General features: G+C 38.8%; 1 long non-coding RNA gene across 2 annotated transcripts in view; it reads left to right on the top strand.

The window, feature by feature from the left end:
* Positions 1 to 18,754, top strand: part of LOC138737482 (uncharacterized) — a 45,428-nt gene extending 26,674 nt beyond the window's left edge. For both annotated transcript variants that reach the window (XR_011340956.1, XR_011340957.1), the window contains one exon: positions 18,636 to 18,754. This is a non-coding gene — a long non-coding RNA (uncharacterized lncRNA). The remainder of the gene's footprint in view (positions 1 to 18,635) is intronic.
* Positions 18,755 to 21,200: the final 2,446 nt, after the last annotated feature.

The raw sequence follows: 21,200 nt of genomic DNA, 5'->3' as shown, positions 1-21,200 counted from the left end.
CTTTACTCTTATCTTTCAACGTGGGACTATGTGCGTGCATGTACATGTTTATATTATGATCCTCCTGGGCAACAACCATGTGATATACCTATGTATCAAACAATGGAATAGTTCTGCAGACAAATTAAGCGTTCAATTTGTGGCAAGTTATTTCACCATTGATTGGACTTGCTTACATGCAAATTATGTGCCATTGTTTTTTTACTTTATAACGATTTAAATTTTACATTTTTTAAATGTAGATATGTAGCATGGCAATAAGTCCTTTCCACTCCACTCAGAGAGTACACAAAGTGAGGATTCAAACGAGCCTTTGCCACCCAATCATACCCAATTGACGTACAATTTCCAGTACATTTTAGAGGGTGGGTGGAAGCAGGAGCCCCCAGGGAAAACCTATACAGACATAGGTATAACGTACAAACTCACGGCATTTGAACCTCAGTCCCAATCCGTGGAACTGTAACAATTGTTGGGCTAACTGCTATGCTATATCAAGGAATTATGCCAATGTCAAGGAATTAGCATTACCTCCGTGGCATGAAAATGGACAATATAAATAGTTACCATGCTGTCTCACAAATAAAACATGACCGATTTTTGGTGTCAGAAGAGCTTTGTCTCAATCAAATTTGAAGATAATATTATTGGAATGACACAGAAACACAGCTGGTAGAGTTGTTGCTTCACTATGCCAGTGATCCCATTTCAATCCTCATTTTGTGCACTCTCCAGTGGAGTTTGTACATTGGTTCTGTGAATGTGTGGGTTTCCTACAGATCTTCTGGTTTACTCACATATCCCCAAAGACCTGCTCATTGGCATTTTAAGTGGCCGCTGTAAATTGTCCCTCATGTGTTGGTGAATGGTAGAGTCAGGTGAAAGTTGACGGGAATAAATAAAAAGGATGAGTGCAAATGGTCTTTGATGCCAATAGCACTGCTTTAGTGAATCAGAAAATTCTATTCCTGCTGTGTGACTGAATGAGAATTATTCATTGAGATATCAAATCAACCACATAACCTCAGCTGAATTTGTACCACTAAAGCAGTGTTGCACCATTGGAGATCCCAAACTTTTGATGAAATATTAAACAAGGATTCATTTAACATCAATGGAAGATAAAAATATTCCATGAACAGGGGTGCTTCCTCATTGTTCTGGTCTAATCTTCATTTCTCACTCTTCAATGAACAACAAATCATCATATCATTCTTTCACTATTTTAATTGGAATTGTTTAAAATTACAATGGCAGATAATTTTCACATAATGTCAAGACATTAAAATCACTTCTGTGGCATGAAAGTAAACAGTATATTATGAAGTTGTGGAAGGTGCTGCATAATTTAAGTTCTTGTGAGTCACTATCTCAGAGGATCTTTCCTGAACCGAACACACTAATGGCATCCTGAAGAAAGCCCATCAGTGCCTTGACTTCCTTAGGAGTTTGTGGAGGTTTGGTATGACACCAGAAACCCTGGCAAATTTCTACGAGCATGTGGTGAAAAGTGTGCTGAGTGGCTGCATCATGGTCTAGTATGGGGACACCAATACTCCTGACCGTAAAGACCTCCAAAAGTTAGTGGACACACCCCATGATATCACAGGCAAAAACCCTCCCCACTATCGACGATATCTACAGGGAACGCTGCCATCAGAAAGCAGCAGCAATCATCAAAGAGCCACACCACCCAGCACACGCTCTGTTCTCGCTGCTACCATCAGGAAAGTGCTATGAATAGGTGCCACAAGACTCACATGACCAAGTCCAGGAACAGCTGCTTCCCCCTCCACCATCAGACTCCTCAACAACAAACTCAATCAAGGACTCATTTCAGGACTCTTACTTGTGCACTTTATTGATTTTCTTTTCATTCTCTCTGTATTGCACAGTCAGTTTGTTTACATTCATTATCTGTTTACAGCCCTTTATTTGTTTACAAGTACTCGCTGTGTACATTTTTTTACACTACCAATTAGTGGTAATTCTGCCTTGCCCACAGGAAAAACAATCTCAGGATTGTATGTGATGTCAGGTATGTATACTGACAATAAAACTGAAATCTGAATAAACGCAAGTTTGTTTATCTTCAAATTCAAGATTTTGAGTTCTAAATCTATACTGTAACTGTGGATCTTTTTCAGCTTCCAATGCGATTTTCAACAGTAACATCTTTGAATGGCTTTTTGAGCTCTCAAAGGTATTCTGGTTAAAATGCTGTCTATTTACTCAACACATTTCTATTATGAGATCAGATGCTCAATGTGAAAATGTAAGACTACCACTGTACAAATGAAACAAAACAGAAGACAAAGATTGGCATGCATTTCCAGTTATTTATGTTAAGCCATGAAAACTGTCCCAGAGTTCCTTAGATGTGAATGTTCATCCACATGGAGTCTAGTGACAGAGCCCAGTTTATTTTGCTGAAATTCCTGGGCATGACTCAAGATCTGAGACCCTATCGGTTTCAAGGAGGATTGCAGAGCAAAAGCACAGGAGCAAACATTAATTGAAAACAACAGATGGTGAAAATCTAAATTAAAAAGTGAAATCTGAAAAGAGAAATCTAATTTGCAATTCTTCCATTCTCATGTATTACATTCAAAGCTCTTGTTACCGTCTTCCACATTTGAGAAAGCAAATTCAAGATGGGCCACTTTACCAAACACTTCAAGTGTGACCCATATCTTCTTTTTGCCTCCTTTCCACTACATCTTTGTTCGCTCTGTGTTTATTCTGTTATGTGATTTCCATTAAACCCATCAGAAGCTTGAAGGTTGTCATCTCATCTATAACCCGAGGAACTCAATATTGAATTCAACAAATTGAAACAATCAGCAATTCCTGTTCTTATGCGAGATCATTTGCATGTACCATGAATTCAGTTTTTTACTCTTCTGCTGGATATTCAGCATTCCTTTTTAATTCAGACGTCCAGCGACTGCTTTGTTCTGGATCTTACTTTCAGTGTGTTTTTTTGTTATTTTCTCTTTTCCTCATCGCTTTGGAGCTGAATGGGACAGACTCTGCGCAGATCAGGCAACTCAGCCAGAAATAGTATGAGCATCCTGACCACTAGAGGGAATCAAAAACTATTCATTGCAGCTCAAGGATTCAAGATGGATGCCTCCACATAGTCATGTTTTTTAGTTAATAAACTATAGTTATTTTAAAAGAACCCAATTTCTTTATTACAATAAAAAGAAACATCACATGGGACTGGTAGTGTGCATGGTACCAGGAGTGGAAGAAGCACCAGGAGTGTGCAGAGTGAGAATCAGTCAGGGATATGGAGAGTGTAAAGTCCCCTGATGTTGTAAATTAGACTGGAAATATCGACCATGAGTGGAAGTTGTTCAAACAAAGATTCATGCTGTACCTGCAAGCCATTGGACTTGATAGCAAAACTGATACATGGAAGATTGCCCTGCTATTTACCATGGTACACATCAAGCACTAGAGGTTTTCAATACATTTGTTTTTGCCGAGGCTGAAGACCAAGGCAAAATTGACAAGGTTATCAAGATGTTTGATCATCACTGTTTACCAAAGAAAAATGAAATGTTCAAGAGGTACGTGTTACACTCCTACACACGGCCAAAGGGACAGAGCTTTGATACTTTTTTTAATGGGCTTGAAATTAAAAGTAGGAACATGCAATTTTATATTGCTGCAGGATTCTCTCTAATATTTTTATTGATTTTACACAAATAAACATGTATAAAACATTTATGGAAAGCACAATAAAAGTGGCAGATTACATAGCTCAGCAAAATATAAAGGTACTTAGAACATATCCACAATGCAAAAGTACATTGAATAATTTTATCACGAACAGCTATGTCTCTAAATCCCATCCCCATACCAACATTGTATGGCTATAAATTAAATGTTCTTCATTCCTGGAATAAAATGGCAAAGTACTGAAATTCAGAATTTATATTATGCCTAGAGGTTATGGAAATAACTCAAGAATGATCGCCACAATATTTGAAACCCTATATATGAGTTATTACTTGAGTGACAAATCTTTTATAAATTTAAGCAAGACACAATATCCTTCAGACACTGAGCAAGGGTAGACAGGGCAGCATCCTTCCATCTAAGCAGTTTGGCACATCTGGCCAAAAGAGAGACAAAAGACGGAGTACAACATTTGATTGGAGTTAAAAGAACATCCTCTCCAGTTGTACCAAAAAGAGCAACCAAAGGATTAGGCTCTAGATCTACATTAAGGATTAAGGATAAAGTTTGAAACACACCCCTCCAGTACCTTTCAAGACATTGACACATCCAAAACATGGATAAAGAAACCTCTCCTCTCTTACATTTATGACAACAAGAATTTACATCTGAATAGATAAGAGATAGTTTAACTTTAGACATAGGGCTCCTATGTACAATTTTAAATAGTAAGAAATAATGTGGGGCACATAAGGATCTTAAAAATTGAATCCCAAACCTCATCTGAAAACAAAAAACTTAAATCCTGTTCCCAGGCATTTTTAATTTTAACTAGAGGGGCATGATAAACCTACCAACTTATCCTAGATAATGGATATTAAACCTTTACAAAAAAATATCGGGGAAATCAGGTATCTGAGATTATCGAAAATGCCTGATTTGCAAATATCTGAAAAAAATAACTTGGACTTTTCAGAAAGCTGTTCAAATGATGCAAAGCTGTTATCAATAAAAAGATCCTTGAAACAGTCAACACCAAATCTATGCCATTCATGAAAAGCAAAATGATGCAAAGAAAGTCAAAAAAGATGATTGGACAGAATAAGACTTACGAGAGAAAAACCATTAACTCCGCAGTGTTTTCTGAACTACGCCAACACTCTCACAATGTCCCTGACAACAGGATTGTCAATTAATTTATTTAAAGAGAAAGGAAGTGAGGATCAAATAAGTGCTGAAATGGAAAAGGTTTTTTTTAGCAGAATTCAGCTCCATTGCTACTCAAAGTGGACAGTCCACTCGGTTATTAAAATGTAACCAAAAAATAAGGTAACGTATATTGACCACCCCATAATAAAATCTGAAATTAGGTAGCACCATGTCTCCATTCCTTTTAGATATTTTAAAAACAGACTTTATTTAAACCAGGGTGTTTATCTTTCTATATATAAGATGAGATAGCTGAATCAAGTGAATCAAAAAACAATTTGGGTATGAAAATTGGTATAGATTGAAAAAGATATAAAAATTTAGGTAAGATATTAATTTTGATAGAATTAATATGGCCAACCAGAGGCATAGACAGGGGCGACCATTGTGTAAAGGACTATTTCACATGCTTTAATAAAGTAAGGAAATTTTCTTTAAAAAGACATAATATTTTGTAACTATTATACCAAGATAAGTAAATTGATTTCTCACAATTTTAAAAAGAAGACTAGTGTACATGGATTTAAAGGGAAACAAATAATTTTTATTCAGTTTAAAGTATACCCTGAAAACTGACTAAATTATGAAAGTCATGACAGCATGGGAGGTAATGAGGTGTTAGGGTTTGATATGAAAAGCAGGAGATCATCCACATAAAGGGAAACTTTATGTTCAATTCCCTTCCTACAAATCTCTGAAATATCCTCACACTCTTGAAATGCAATTGCCAATGGCTAAATCAAAAAGTAATGGACATAGAGGACATCCATAATGGGTTCCCCATTGGAGATTGAAAGGTTGTGACTGTTAAAAGTTAGTGAGAATTGAAGCTATAGGACATGAATACAGTCATTTAATCCATGTAATAAAACATGGTACAAATTGAATTTTTCCAAGATTGCAAATAAATGCATCCACTCCACCCAATCAAATGCTTTCTCTGCATCTAACAAAAGAAAACATTCAGGAACTGCACTGGAAGTTAAGTACAAAATATGCAATAACTGACATATATTAAAATAAGAGTAATGGTTTTTTAATGAAACCAGTCTGATCTTCTAAAATGATTGATGGTAATTGATAGTAATTTAGCCAAAGTTTTAATATCAACATTTAATAAAGAAACTGGCCTGTAGGGAGGGCAATCAGTTGGATCTTTACCTTGCTTTACTATGAGAGATATACACACTTTGTGTACATTAAGTTGCTGGGAGATTAACCAGCTTAAACAAATCAGATATTATAGAACCTAAATGAGGTGAAAGCATTTGAGAAAATTATTTTAAAACCTCCACAGGAAATCAATTGGGTCCTGGAGATTTTCCAGAATTCAATGAAGAAATAGTAGTAGCTATTTCCTCTTCAATATAGACTCATTGTGTCTCATTTGGTTATCCAAATAAAGCAAGGGAATATTTAAATAATCCCAGAAACTTCATCGAACAGCTATCATTTGTGAATTTAGAGCTACAAAGTTGGGAATAAAATTTCATGAGCATATAATTTATCTCAAAGTGATCTGTAGTAATGTTACCATCATTTATTTGGATCATTGTAATTTGCCGTTTGGCTTCAAAACATCTCAACTGATTAGTTAAAAACTTACTAGATTTGTCACTGTGAATTTAGAACTGAATCTTACCTTTCAAAAGTTGGCATTCAATTGGATGCATTGAAAGGAGATCAAACTTAATTTGAAGTTCAACTTGCTTTTTATATAATTCAGAATTTTTAACTTGAGCGTAATGTTGATCTATTTGTTTAATTTGATTTACTAATTCTAATCTTTCTTTATTGTCCTTCCTTTTTAATTCACGGTATTAAAAAATAATTTGCCCCTTGAGAAAAGTTTCAGTGTCGCAAACAATTAAACTGGAAGTTTCTAATTAAGTATTTGTTTTAAAGAAAAAAGTTATTGGCTCCTCTATAAATTTCACAGTCAAAGTCAAATTGAAACGCCAGTGTCTTTTTAAGAACTAAGAACACCTCCCACCCCAGCTTTAGCCTGAAAGGAAGAAGAAAATGCTGCCCCCTCCACCTTGTAATGAGGTGAGAATTATCATAACTGAATGTGTGTTTCTAAAATGCAATTGTGGCTTTAAGTTGTTTAACATATGAAAACATCTACCTTCTCTTAACTTTATAATTCAAGCCTTTCACATTCCAACTAAGGAAATTAATAAAATTATCCACATTTCTTATTAGTAATGTAAGCTGATTGACCCAAATAATATCCAAACTCCAGGTGTCAGCCCTGAGGCAAAAACTTGAAACAAGTAATGAATTAAAAATAAACTGTACAAGGTCAAAACCTGTACAGACTCCCAAAGCCATAACAACCTTAAGCTAACAACCCACCATCCTTTCACCCCCTTCCCTACAATCCTAAACCCCGACAGCTGCTAAAGACATCAACAGCAATCTCTTCAAAACAATTATTTACCACCCAAATGAATGTTCCTGCTGGATATGATAACTCTAGCTCCATTCTTATTAATGTAAATATACTCAGCACTTCCAAATGAAACATAATTTTGTTAAGACTACTACCATATTAAAAATGTATTTTTGAATTTCTCATACAGTTCTGAAAAGTATATAATAAAGTAAAAAATATGAACCATTATTACTGAGATTTAATAGCTCAATGAATGTTAATACAAAGAAAAATATTTACCGGTACATGACTACAACCCAAGTGTGTTTATTACCCCATAAAATGTTGCCAAAGCAAAGAAAGCCAACCAGTCCTCGCCCAACAAATACTATATGTGTTAGAAACCTTAAAATTAATAATAGTCAATCAGCTTCAGTACCAAGTAAAAATTCAGACTGGGTGCAATGTAGTAGGGAGATCATCCAGGTAATTCTGAGACTCTTCGGTCAAGTGCAGCCACTCCTTATGCCCGCTGGGAAGTGTAATGCAGGATACAACAGGGAAGGCTTGGATCCATGCTCGTACAACTCCAACATTACTTCTCTGCACGCTCCTTCCAAACCTCAGGATAGTAATCCTCTACAATCCCTGATCTGATGGCTGCGATACTCAAGTTTACCTCTCTAACAAGATTCCAACGAGCTTCACAAATAAAAAAATCCTTTATTTGATCATTATGTAGCTGAAGAATAACCAAGCACTGTCTCTGCTCCTGAGACGGCTCAAATATTAATGAGCAGTGAGTTCTATCAATCTCTGGTGGAGATGGAAGCAGCTCCTTCTCAAAAACCATCCAATGCAACTCAGAAAAACATCTTGTAAATTGCCCACTTTCAGTAGATTCAGCCAAGCCCAAAATACATAGATCTCCTGCCTTGCAGTTCAACAACTTTTGCCATTAGTTTTGAATTGCTGTCAATTCATCTGGAGCACGCATCTTCTAATTTATCAACAAGCTCACACAAGTTGTTCATACCCAGATCAAAAGATGATAAACCTTCACCGTGTTCCTCGGTCAAAACTTGGTCAATCTGATTTAAGATTACTTTAAATTCATCGGTTCATGGCTGTGCTGATCCAATAGCTCAGAAATAGTCAGATTAGTTGGCACTCGTTTCCCAGATTTACCATTTGTTGTAGCCATTTTAAAGCAAGTATAGATAAAAGAAAGGCAAGGCATAAAATATGAAACACTCTGGTTGTAAAATAAAGGACCAAATAGGTGGAAGAATTATAAAGAAGACAGGAGCATCTGACTGCTGCTGCTCTAGCATGCTAGAGCCAACTACAAGTCCATCGCTGCAAGATTCAAATTGTATTCGGGATTATTGATAAGAAAGAGAGAGAAGTTGCTGTGAGACACAAAACTTGCCTTAGCTGGAGCTGTGAAGCTATGCCATGCCAATGGATTAGCTCTGACGCACGTGAAAAAGTTCAGTGAGAGTGCAAAACCCAGTGAAAACAAAGGCATAGCCATGGCCGCAGTGTGTGCCCTATAAATGAGATGTAGGAAACAACAAAAAGATGAAGAAACATTCAGTTGTAAATTATGTGTATTAAACATGCTCAAAAAACAATGCTCATCTTATGGAAAAGACTGTAATAAGTGCAAAGGGCAGAATCACTATGCAAAGGAATGTTTTTCTAAAAGGAAACCAAACAGAAGTGAAAGTGTGTACACTGTACACAGTATAGAAGAAAATGCCCTCAGTGATACATATTTTGTTGGTATGGTAGTGCAGGAAGATTATAAACCAACAGACACTGAACAGCCAAGTGTAAACAGAGTCAGGACAATTGGGCTATATCGTTACATATACTTGGAAAAAATATTTCTTTCAAGCTGGAAACAGGGGAAAAGGTCAATTTGATCTGTGAGTGCGACATCAGGGCAATGAACATAAAGCCATACATCCATTCAAATCCTGTTCAGCTCAAAGCCGACACTGGACAGACCATTGACACAAAAGGTCCATGTAAACTCAAGGTGAAAGTTAAAGGTAAAGACAGAGATAGATGTAAATCTCCACGTGAACCTGATCACTGTATCTCTTCCCGTATCTGACATGAAATCCAAGCAGATCGCAGTTGAAACAGAAAAGGGCACAGTTCTACAGAAGGTCATCAAGAATCTGAAAGAAGGATGGCCTAGAGGTGAATGTCAGCCATACTACAACATCAAAGCTAAGCTGAGTGTTGTCAGTGGGCTTCTACTCAGACAGAATAGAATTATCATTCCTTAATCGCTGTGACAAGATGCTGAAAAAGGTGCATGATGGGCACCGTAGAATGGAAAAATGCAAGAGAAGGGCCAGAACTGCTGTTTATTGGCCAGGGATAAATACTCACATTGACAGGATGGTTTCCAGCTGTGAGACCAGTTTGAAATATCATGCAAAGCAGACAAAGGAACTCTTGATAATAACTGGCTTACCAGCAGAACCATGGCAGGAAGTTGAGACTGATCTGTTCCACATGGATGGAAATAATTACTTGCTGGTTATTGATTATCTATCAAACAATCCAGAAATTATGTTGCTTCCTAATATGTTTGGTGTTTGTGTGATCAAATATATGAAATTGATCTTTGCAAGACATGGAATTCCTCAAATTGTCTACAGTGACAATGGACCATGCTACAGCTATAGTGAATTCCAGAACTTTGCTGAAAAGTATGATTTTTGACATGTGACTTCAAATCCTCTGCATCCACAGTCAAACAGTAAAGCAGAGAAAGGAGGGCACATAGTTAAACAGTTGCTCAAGAAAGCACAAGACAGTGGCTCGGATACATATCTAGCTTGATTAAGTTACAGAGCTTCATCACATGAATATGGCATGTCATCTGCTGAACTCCTGATGGGACATAGACTATACATCACACTTCCCTACTCTGCAGACCAAAACAAGAGCAAAGATGTTGAAGAAGTCAAATGAAAACAAAAGTGTCTGCAATGGAGACAAAAAGCAAAGTATGAGAAGTCCGCAAGAAGCTTAGGTCCATTGGCACAGCATGACACAGTGAGAAAAAGAACGGCACACTTAAAAAGATTGAGGTACTGATGTTATATTTAAGTTTGTGTTGAACTTTAAGTTGAAATTAATATTGTATTAGTGTGTCATGTTGTTAGATTAAACATCTCAAGGAAAGAGGATGTAGTGATAGAGTGTTAGTGATCCTCCTGACTGCAAGAGGGAGTCGGAGACTAAGTTTTCGCAGCTCGGGGATTCAAAGTGGATGCCTCCACACAGTCATGTTCTTTAACTAATAAAACATAGTTGTTTTAAAAGAACCCAAGTTTCTATATTACAATAAAAGAAACATCACACTGCTTATTCAGTGTTCCTTTTTAATTCAGACTTCCATTTACTGCTTTGTTTTGGATCTCAGTTTCAGTGCGTTGATTTTTTTTAATTTTTCTGTGTTCCTCATTCCTTTGATGCTGAATGGGACCAATTCAGTCCCGATCAGGCAGTTCATCTCGAATAGACAACAAGCAGTAGTCAGGCCTTATAGTTAATACACAAAGTGCTGGATAAATTCAGCAGGTCCCACACCATGCTTAGGAAGCAAAGATATTTAATCAATATTTTGAGCCTGAGGCCTTTTTTGAGGTATGATGAAGGCTTCAGTCCCAAAATGTTGATTGTATATCTTTGCGTCTGATGGATGCTGCAGGACCTCCTGAGTTTCTCCAGAACTTTTATGTATTTACTACATTCACAGTGTCTGCAGCTTTTTGTTTCACTCCAGCTGTACCTTATATTCAATGCTGCTACTGCCATGAAACACCTCACTGGCAATCAGGCATATTTAAACGTAAGGTATATGGTTTTAAACCTTTTTTTGCAATAGAATGAAACACATAAGTCAGCGGACACTGTTATTGTCAATAAAAACACAGAATAGCTGGAGGAACTCAGCAGGAATTGCAGCATCCATGGGAGGTAAAGATATATTACTGACATTTTAGGCCTGAGACCTTCTTCAAGGTAAGATATAATAGACCAGATTAAAATGTTTGAAAAATATTTTTTACTTAAAAGCATTTTGAAGTACTAAAATCAAAGTTGAAGTAAAATAAGGAAAATAGAGCAAACTATTTACTCATGTTGATCTATAAATCAAGATCAGCAAACTTCATTCAAATGAACTGAGGCACGTGGTCAACGCCTGCCATCCTTGGCCTAAAGCTGAGGGGTCAATGGCGAAGTGGCTTCTGACGCATTTGGAATCAGTGGTGAGACCAGCCACACAGTAGGAGGTAAGATGTGTCTGCCCTTCATCTCATTTCTGACTCCTCATGCTGCACTGTGCAAGCATAGCATCAGGGGCAAGCTGACCCACGACAGTGACGTCTTTGGTGTTTGTGATGGAATGACCAATAAAAGAGAAATATATTTCTTAAAACACAAAAAAATGCTGAAGACCTCAGCAGGTCTCATAGTGTGCATAGGAGGTAAGCATATAATTTTGAGCAAAAACGTCAGTTATATATCTTTACCTCCTATGGACATTGTGAGACCTGCTGAGGTCCTTCAGCATTTTTTGTGTTTTTACTACAATCACAGTATCTTCAAATGTTTGTGTTTCTCTTGAAACATATTTCTGGCATTGTTTTATACACATAGAGCCACCTAAGATCAACCTAAAACCACAGGTTCTGGATGATGGTGGCATTGCAGGGGCTGCAGCGGCTTCTCCGAACCTAATGCTACTGCAATGGTTAAGTAAGGTGCTGGGCAACAATTCTTAATTGATGAACATTGGACGGTAGAGCACTGTGGAGATGTGTGAATCGCGAAATAAGGTACAGACCATCGGAAGAAATCTGCAGGACTGCACAGCCCAGTCTGCTGTGGTGATCAGGCCATGGTTGTGGGGATGAGGACTCCAGACTTTGATGTGGTTTACTGCCAGTGGCCGAGGAGGACACACTGTGGCAGGTTTTGCGGAGGTGCACCGGAGCGAGCTGCGTCGTGCGCCTGGCTGGGAGGATCTGGAGGTCTGTGTTTTACATTTAACCACAATAGTTCTTATAAGTAGTAAAAACACAGTAAATGGTGAAGAAACTCAGCCGTTATCTCAGCATCCTTAGGAGATAAAGATATATTACCGTCATTCCAGGCCTGAGCCCTTCTTGAAGGTACAAGCAAAAAACAGGCAGGTGTCTGAATAAAGACTGGGAAAGAAAAGGGGAAGAATAGGAGGGGGAAGAAATTAATTGGATATGATAAGAAGAAAGGTGAGAATTGATTTTACTACAATCATAGCGTCTGCAGGCTTTCATGTTCCGCTATATTTTTTAAAGTAATTCATTTTCTCCTTTTTACGCTGTCTATGCCCTATAGTAGCCATTGAAAAAACAGATCCTCTGTATGCTCAAAAATCCCATCAAGATGAGGTTCTACCACAGAGTACCACATGAATGACCATGTTTCACAGCATATCTTCAGACTATGGACTATATTCGCATTTCAATGGCTGAACCCCTGTGATTCCAAGTTAGTCTGATCCTATAGATTTCTCCAACTTCACGTGCAGTTATGCCAAGATGAATCATTCACAGGGATCTTCACCTCAGCTACTCCATTAACACCTCCAAAATCCTGCAGTTCCCATCCTGTCCGTATCTGAGGATGACATGTATGCTGTCTTCAGGAAAGTGAATCCGAGGAAAGCATCCAGCCCAGTTGAAATACCTTGCCAAGTATTAAAGATCTGTGCTGATCATCTTACCAAGATATTCATGGATAACTTCAATATCTCCACTCCAGCAAGGCGAGGTACCCACCTGTTTCAAACAGGCATCAATCATACTGGTGCACAAGAAGAGTGCAGTAACCTGTCTTTTTTACTTTCGACCAGTAGCTCTTACATCAACGGTGATTAAGTGTTTTGAAAGGCTGGTAATGAAGCAGATCAGCTCCTGTCTGAGTGGTGACATGGATCCTTTCAAGTTCATCTATCATAAAATTGGTTCACAGTGGATGCCATTTTATTGGCTCTACACAAAGCCCTGGAACACCTGGAAAAATGTATACATCAGGTTGCTCTTTGTCGACTACAGTTCGGCATTTAACACCATCATCCTCTCAAAACTGATCTGCAAATTCCAACACCAAGGAGTTAACACTCCACTGCACAATTGGATCATGAATTTCCTCACCTCCAGACCACAATCAGTAAAGATTGGCAAGAACTTCTTTTTCACAATCTCCATCAGTACCAAAGCACTACAGGGCTGTGTCCTTGGCCCCCTGTTCTACTCACTTTACACCTACGAATGTGTGGCTCAGTACGACGATAAGACCATCTACCAATCTGCTGATGATCCCATGGGAATGGGTTGTACAAAAAATGGGGATAAGTCTGCATACAGGATGGAGACTAAAAACTTGGCTGAATGGTGCACCAACAACAACCTTGCACACAATATCACCAAAACTAAGGAGCTAATTGTTGACTTCAGGAAAGGAAAGCCGGAGGTACATAATCTAGTGGAGAGGTGGAGAGAGTACGCACATTAAAGTTCTTGGGAGTCACTATCTAGGAGAACCTTTCCTGGACCCAACACACCAATAGCATTGTGAAGAAAGCACATCAGTGTCGCTATTTCCTCTGGAGTTTGTAGAGGTTTGGAATGGCACCAGAAATGATGGAAAATTTCTACAGAGGTGCGTTGGAAAGTGTGCTGACCGGCTGCATCATGGTCTGGTACGGGAATACAATGCCCCTGAGCGTAAAGCCCTCTAAAACATAGTTTACACAGCCCAGGACATTACAGGTAAAACCCTGCCCACTATTGATTACATCTACAGGGAATGCTGCCATCGGAGGGCAGCAGCAAACATCAAGGATCCACACCGCCCAGCACACGCTCTGTTCTTGCTGCTGTCATCAGGAAAGAGGTCTAGGTGCCACAAGACTCGCACCACCAGGTTCAGGAACAGCTGCTACTCCTCCACCATCAGAATCCTCAATGACAAAGTCAATCAGGGACTCATTTAAGGACACTTACTTGTGCAGTTTATTGATTAATTTTCTTTGTTCTCTCTGTAATGCACAGTCAGTTTGTTTACATATGTTATCTGTTTATATTTATTTATGTTTATGCTGCATACTGTGTATTTTTGCACTACCAATTAGGGGTAATTATGATGTACCTGCAGGAAAAAAGACTCTCAGGGTTGTATGTGATGTCATGTGTATACTCTGACAATAAATCTGAAATCTGAGACTCTATGATCAAGAAGGATAAGTCTATGGTAACACCACAACCTGCAGCTTCCCCTCATCATCCCAATCTCTGCAGGACTGCCCATCTTCACAGGACCGTTTGCAGTTGTTCAAAGAGATCACATCACCATCTTCTTCAAAGATTATGAACATGCTATCCAAAGACAATCCTTTAAAAAAATGAATAAAAAATACTAGTTTTAAAAGATATGCCAGCCTTGAAATGGTCATCTTCAATCAGAGTGAATTAATGTCACTGGCAAATTGTTGTCCCACTTGGTCATTTTGGGCAAGAGTTCAGCAGTATGCCTGAGTTATTAGAATCGTTAAAGATAAACGGAAGCTTTTACCAAAATCACAGCTAATAACTGACTTAATAATTTGCAAGCAATATTCCATCACTGGAAGATACAAATACAGACAAATAATTTGTTTAAAACTCTTTGGCTTGGCTTCGCGGACGAAGATTTATGGAGGGGGTAAAAGTCCACGTCAGCTGCAGGCTCGTTTGTGGCTGACAAGTCCGATGCGGGAAAGGCAGACACGGTTGCAGCGGCTGCAGGGGAAAATTGGTTGGTTGGGGTTGAGTGTTGGGTTTTTCCTCCTTTGCCTTTTGTCAGTGAGGTGGGCTCTGCGGTCTTCTTCAAAGGAGGTTGCTGCCCGCCAAACTGTGAGGCGCCAAGATGCACGGTTTGAGGCGATATCAGCCCACTGGCAGTGGTCAATGTGGCAGGCACCAAGAGATTTCTTTAGGCAGTCCTTGTACCTTTTCTTTGGTGCACCTCTGTCACGGTGGCCAGTGGAGAGCTCGCCATATAACACGATCTTGGGAAGGCGATGGTCCTCCATTCTGGAGACGTGACCCACCCAGCGCAGCTGGATCTTCAGCAGCGTGGACTCGATGCTGTCGACCTCTGCCATCTCGAGTACTTCGACGTTAGGGATGAAAGCGCTCCAATGGATGTTGAAGATGGAGCGGAGACAACGCTGGTGGAAGCGTTCTAGGAGCCGTAGGTGATGCCGGTAGAGGACCCATGATTCGGAGCCGAACAGGAGTGTGGGTATGACAACGGCTCTGTATACGCTTATCTTTGTGAGGTTTTTCAGTTGGTTGTTTTTCCAGACTCTTTTGTGTAGTCTTCCAAAGGCGCTATTTGCCTTGGCGAGTCTGTTGTCTATCTCATTGTCGATCCTTGCATCTGATGAAATGGTGCAGCCGAGATAGGTAAACTGGTTGACCGTTTTGAGTTTTGTGTGCCCGATGGAGATGTGGGGGGGCTGGTAGACATTGTGGGGAGCTAGCTGATGGAGGACCTCAGTTTTCTTCAGGCTGACTTCCAGGCCAAATATTTTCGCAGTTTCCGCAAAGCAGTACGTCAAGCGCTGAAGAGCTGGCTCTGAATGGGCAACTAAAGCGGCATCGTCTGCAAAGAGTAGTTCACGGACAAGTTTCTCTTGTGTCTTGGTGTGAGCTTGCAGGCGCCTCAGATTGAAGAGACTGCCATCCGTGCGGTACCGGATGTAAACAGCGTCTTCATTGTTGGGGTCTTTCATGGCTTGGTTCAGCATCATGCAAAATTATTTTACATTTAAATACCTTTGGTCAGTTATTTCCTGATCCAATGTCATCATGAAGAAAGGTGCCTCTACTTCCTCAGGAGTTTGCAGATGTTTGGAATGACATTGGAAATCTGAGTAAACAACTGATGTGTGCTGGAAACTGTGCTGGCTGGATGCATTATGGCCTGGTATGGGGCACCATTACCTCTGAGTGGAAAGCCCTGCAAAACATAGTGGACACAGCCCACTACATCACAGGAAAAACTCTCCCCACCATCAAGAAAATCTCTGTGGAATTCTTGTGACAGAGGGCAGCATCATTCATCAAACATCCATGCCACCCAGGATATGCTCTGTTCTCATTGCTGCCATCAGGAAAAAGGTATAGATGCCACAAGACTCATACTACCAGGTTCAGGAACAGCTTCTACCCCTCCACCATCAGACTCCTCAACAACAAACTCAATCAGGGACTCATTTAAGGACTCTTATTTTCCACATGATTTATTATTGAATATTTATTTTCTGTATTTGATTTTCTTTGTTACTTTATGTTTCTCTCTTTTGTTCATGTATCCTGAGTACAATTTTTTGATTGACCAATAAGTTGAAATTCTGCCTGGCCCATACGAAAAAGGAATCTCAGGGTTGAATGTGATGCTGTGTACCGTATGTAGTGACAATAAACCTGAACTTAGAACTTTATGGATGTTGGACGTATTTACTTTTCATTGGTTACTTTTCCACCATCTATAGCTCCCCATCTAGTCAGTAATTCAAGCATTTTCATACACAGACTGACATATCTAACCTGGAGAATTAAGCGCATCCCATTTTTTAAAGATGTTGTCTGCTGCATCCACTTCATTTCAATGCAGATAATATCCGTATTTTTGTTTTAATCTAGATCCCCCTTTCAACCATCATTTTTTCCATCTCAATAAAGGTCCTTGATTTTGGAACATGTCTTAAGGTGAAAGGCTTTTTATGCCCCAATTTTTATGAAACTTAACTACATCCACATTGAATATTTTAAGCCTCATTTGCAAACAAAATATGAAATAAAATGTTCATTTAGATAGCCTTTGATATTTTGGATCAGAGACAGATTTAATTCACTGATGTAGGCTGAATTTCAAATTGTGAATCAAAATGAATCTCATGGGTTTCTTCAAGTTTAAGGAAATCCTACATTTTATTGGAACTAACTTTTGTTGATCGATAAAGCATACGGTTATAATTTATAAAAACTAATTTAAGACATAGAGCAAAAAAGATTATTAAAAATGAGGAGGTGTTGAGAAGTCTTTGGTTTGTGCAATAATATGCCAATATAAATTGTTTTTGGATTAATTTTACAAAATATTTACTAAGTACTGTTATATAACCATATAACCATTTACGGAGCGGAAACGGGCCATGTTGGCCTTTCGAGTCCTCACGGGACTTTGTGCGCCCTCTTCAGGCATAATGCCATGGTTTGATATGGAACGTAGCAAACAGAAATATTCCAAAAACCTGGTATTGCTCAGAGTTTGACTCTGTGGAAGACACTGCAAAAAATAATCATAAACAAGAATTTACCTTTGCATTGCAACTTCCATGTATGAAAGCTCAAAATCAAAATCTATCTTTTCTGCGTCAGATCGGGCAAATGGTTTGGTCACTTCAAGCGCCATTTGCCCATTACTTATCAGTGTTTATGTGCTGAATTGGGAATAGCAAGGTAACAATTGTTTTTTTTTAGGTCTTAGGGTTCCCCAAAAAAGGGATGAAGACTGATGATAGATTGTGAAGGAGTAGGATGAATGGATATTCCCATGCATATCTTTCCTCTTCCAATGCAAAGCCAGAAATTGAATCAACCAAATCCTTCTGCCAAGACAATGTATTCCAAAGGACAGATTTATTTTATTACTGTAATATGATTTACAAAAGCTCAATGTATAATAAGTAGATGCAGTGTTTTCTGGGGATGTGCAATTCCAGTCACTTTTTGCAATGTGTTCATGGAAAGACTGTGATGCAGCTGATGTGCACTTCTTACATTATGCTGCATAAATACAAATAATCATGATGTGTTATCAGCTGTAGTCTCAATAACTTCCAAATAAAAAATAAAATAGTTGTTTCAGATATACTCTCCCTGCATTAGAATCAAAAACAAATTCATGATGTTACATTTAATTCTGATTCAGGCTAAATTTGAAGAGAAAGAAATCCATACATTCCTTGTTTATTTTACCCGGGTATCCTCTTCAATTTGAATGCAAGATGAAGTAGAATTGAGTGCAGTCCAGGTTTCAGCACTGACTAAGAACCCCTAGCTTTAACAGCAGCATTAACATTAATCTCCAAGTAAGTAGAGAGAAGCATCAGAAGGAAACAGCTTGGATGTTAACCATAATGTGATTGAGTTTTGAAGGTTGAGCTCTGAGGTATGTTTATCACTCCAATTCATCTGCCTTTTCAGAGTGGTCTGTCTTTATTTTTTTCCAGGTCACTCGGAGTTCTGTTTCATTTCAAGAGATTAAAAGCAAATAAGTGGCTGTTATGGATCAGGACTAATAGCCTTGGAAATGAGGGTGTGAGCCAATGGATCATGAGGGAGGGGAAATAAAAGTGTCAGTGAATTACTTTGACTAATGAGTGCTGCTTTGAGAACACAAACCCAATATCTCATACAAAATTCTAACATTTGAGTCTGCCTGTCATACGCCCTGTCCCCAGATGAGATAGATATTTATGTGAATAGTCTGCAATGTCAATAGACAAACTGTAAAATAATAAGAGCATTCCATACTTGAAGAGGAATTTGATTCAACTCTCGATGAATGACATCTCTGGATCATGAAGTTCATTGATGATAACAATAGGGATGTAAAAAACCTTGAAGCATCTACGACTCTTGATGAAGCTACATGAAGGAGAAAAATATAGGAAGAATATGCCTTAAAATTAGGAATTAATTTCTATTCCCTGATATGACACATGCAACATTTAGCCATGAAGCAGAATCTTCCTTTCCCCTTTCAGGGACAAAGGGAAGAGATGCAGGATTTCATCACGTTTCAAGACTATCTTGTTGCCTTGGCGATAATAGCCCGATTTTTGCCTTACCCACTTTTTTTTATTAAATTACAAAACTGCTGCTTGAGAGGAAACAAAGAGACAATGGGGGATTATGACAGTAAATGAATGGTTCATTGTATCCTCATTGACAATAATTTCAATTTATCAAAAAGAAATATGATCTAAATAGGATTTAATATAAATATGAACGTATTGACAATACGTTATTGCAATTCTACCTTCTTGACCTCAGGAAAGGCAACTGTTTCTATTTTAATATCAGATTGTGAGGAATATGTGTAATATGTGCTCTACATGACAGCAAAAGATGCTGAACAAATTAAGTCTTCAAAGTAGCTAAAGGGATAGAGAAAACAAAACAAGAGTTTGGAGTCAAAACTCAGCCGACTGTGGTGCAAAATATTGCCTATAAATTGGGTCAGTGCATTTGATCATGCAAAGTTCATATTATTCATTTTAAACAATTAAAAAGAAATGTCCTGGCACTAAAGTGAGAACTAGCTTCAGATTTGCAGATGTGGTCACATGAGGACCATAAGAATTTCCATTATCTGCCTCGCAATTATTCAGAGCAAGTGTGCCATCCACCTTGGTCCTGGTACTGGGAAGTCGCTAGAGAAAGAAATACTTGCCTCCATAAAAATTTGGTGTTACAAGACCATCGCAAGGTATGTGCTATCTTGGTAAGGACCGCCTGATGGTAAGAATTTGGCTGTATGGGTTAAAAATGACAGCAGAGCATTGAATGAATGAATATTGGATGATAAAATAAATATGAGGTTTTAAAGAGAAGAAGAAGAAATGATAAGGCAGACCAAAGCCCTCATCCCTTGCCTAAATTCAGAGAAAATAGAAGTACTGCTGCAGGTGATGAATGCGTGGGATGTTAGCTCTTCCTCTGGAGAATAATTATCGAATGGTTTTCAAAGGTTTGCAGGCAGCTTCCACATAACCTGAGAGCTATTGTGGAAGAAGATAGAATACCGAAAGAAAGTTAGAAGAATTTCATCCATGGTACCACTTAACTCCAAGTATGCATTGGATAAAATAGGAATTGTGGGATGCATCCAATGCAGGGAGTTTAAAAGGAAAACCCAATCAGGGGTGCAGTGCTGCCAGAGGACACTGAAGCGCCACTCCAGCACCTCATTGGGCTACTTCGGGCCGCTCCAGCTCAGAGCAGTGGTGTATAAGATGATCCGGTATATAAGACAACCCCAGCATATAATGGTTCCCCCCTTCCCCCACCTTCCTTCCCCTCCCTGCATACCCCACTTCCACCCCCCCTCTACCCCCCCCCTTACTAAGCACTATTCTATTCTCTATTCTGGACATATCTGTTTCTTCCACGACTGATAATCCTACTTTATAGGCCTACAGTTTACTATCAATTATACAATGCCAAATACAATATGGCAACTACCAAGGTCAGGTCTCGCGAGACCACCTCATCTCTGTTTTTGGTGAGTTCCGGCACCTAAAATTTTTGCACTGCTCCCTTGAATCCGATCATTGGTTTCCTCAGTGGAGGTTCCTGCTTTTAGCCTTCCTCAGAGATGGTGGTCAACTCCTGATAGAATTAATGTGCCATGATATCCCCCATCTGCACAAAGAATGGAAGATGGCAGATGCGCCAAACCATGAACACTTCATACTGACCTGTCACCAGACATCTCCTCCAGATAGATGATTTACAACTAACAAGCCCTCACTGCCTTCTCGACACTCAGCACCACAATTTGCATCCTAGTCGCTCATGGTCTCCACATCACAGGTTATTTCATATCTTCCCCTTCACTGCAATTTGAAATGCATTTGATTTCTATCATTTCCCCAATTCTACTGAAAGGTCACATCTGCAACACAAACTTATATTTCCCCTCTAAAGATGCTGTCTAAACTACTAAGTACTTATAACATCTTCTAATTTTATTATTTGTGGATAGCAAGGAAATGCTATTAAACTCCTTG

Source organism: Narcine bancroftii, chromosome 6, assembly GCF_036971445.1.
Source record: "Narcine bancroftii isolate sNarBan1 chromosome 6, sNarBan1.hap1, whole genome shotgun sequence".
NCBI classification, from domain to species: Eukaryota; Metazoa; Chordata; class Chondrichthyes; order Torpediniformes; family Narcinidae; genus Narcine; species Narcine bancroftii.
Note: the sequence above shows the minus strand (reverse complement) of the source record. Positions and strands in the feature narration are given on the sequence as shown.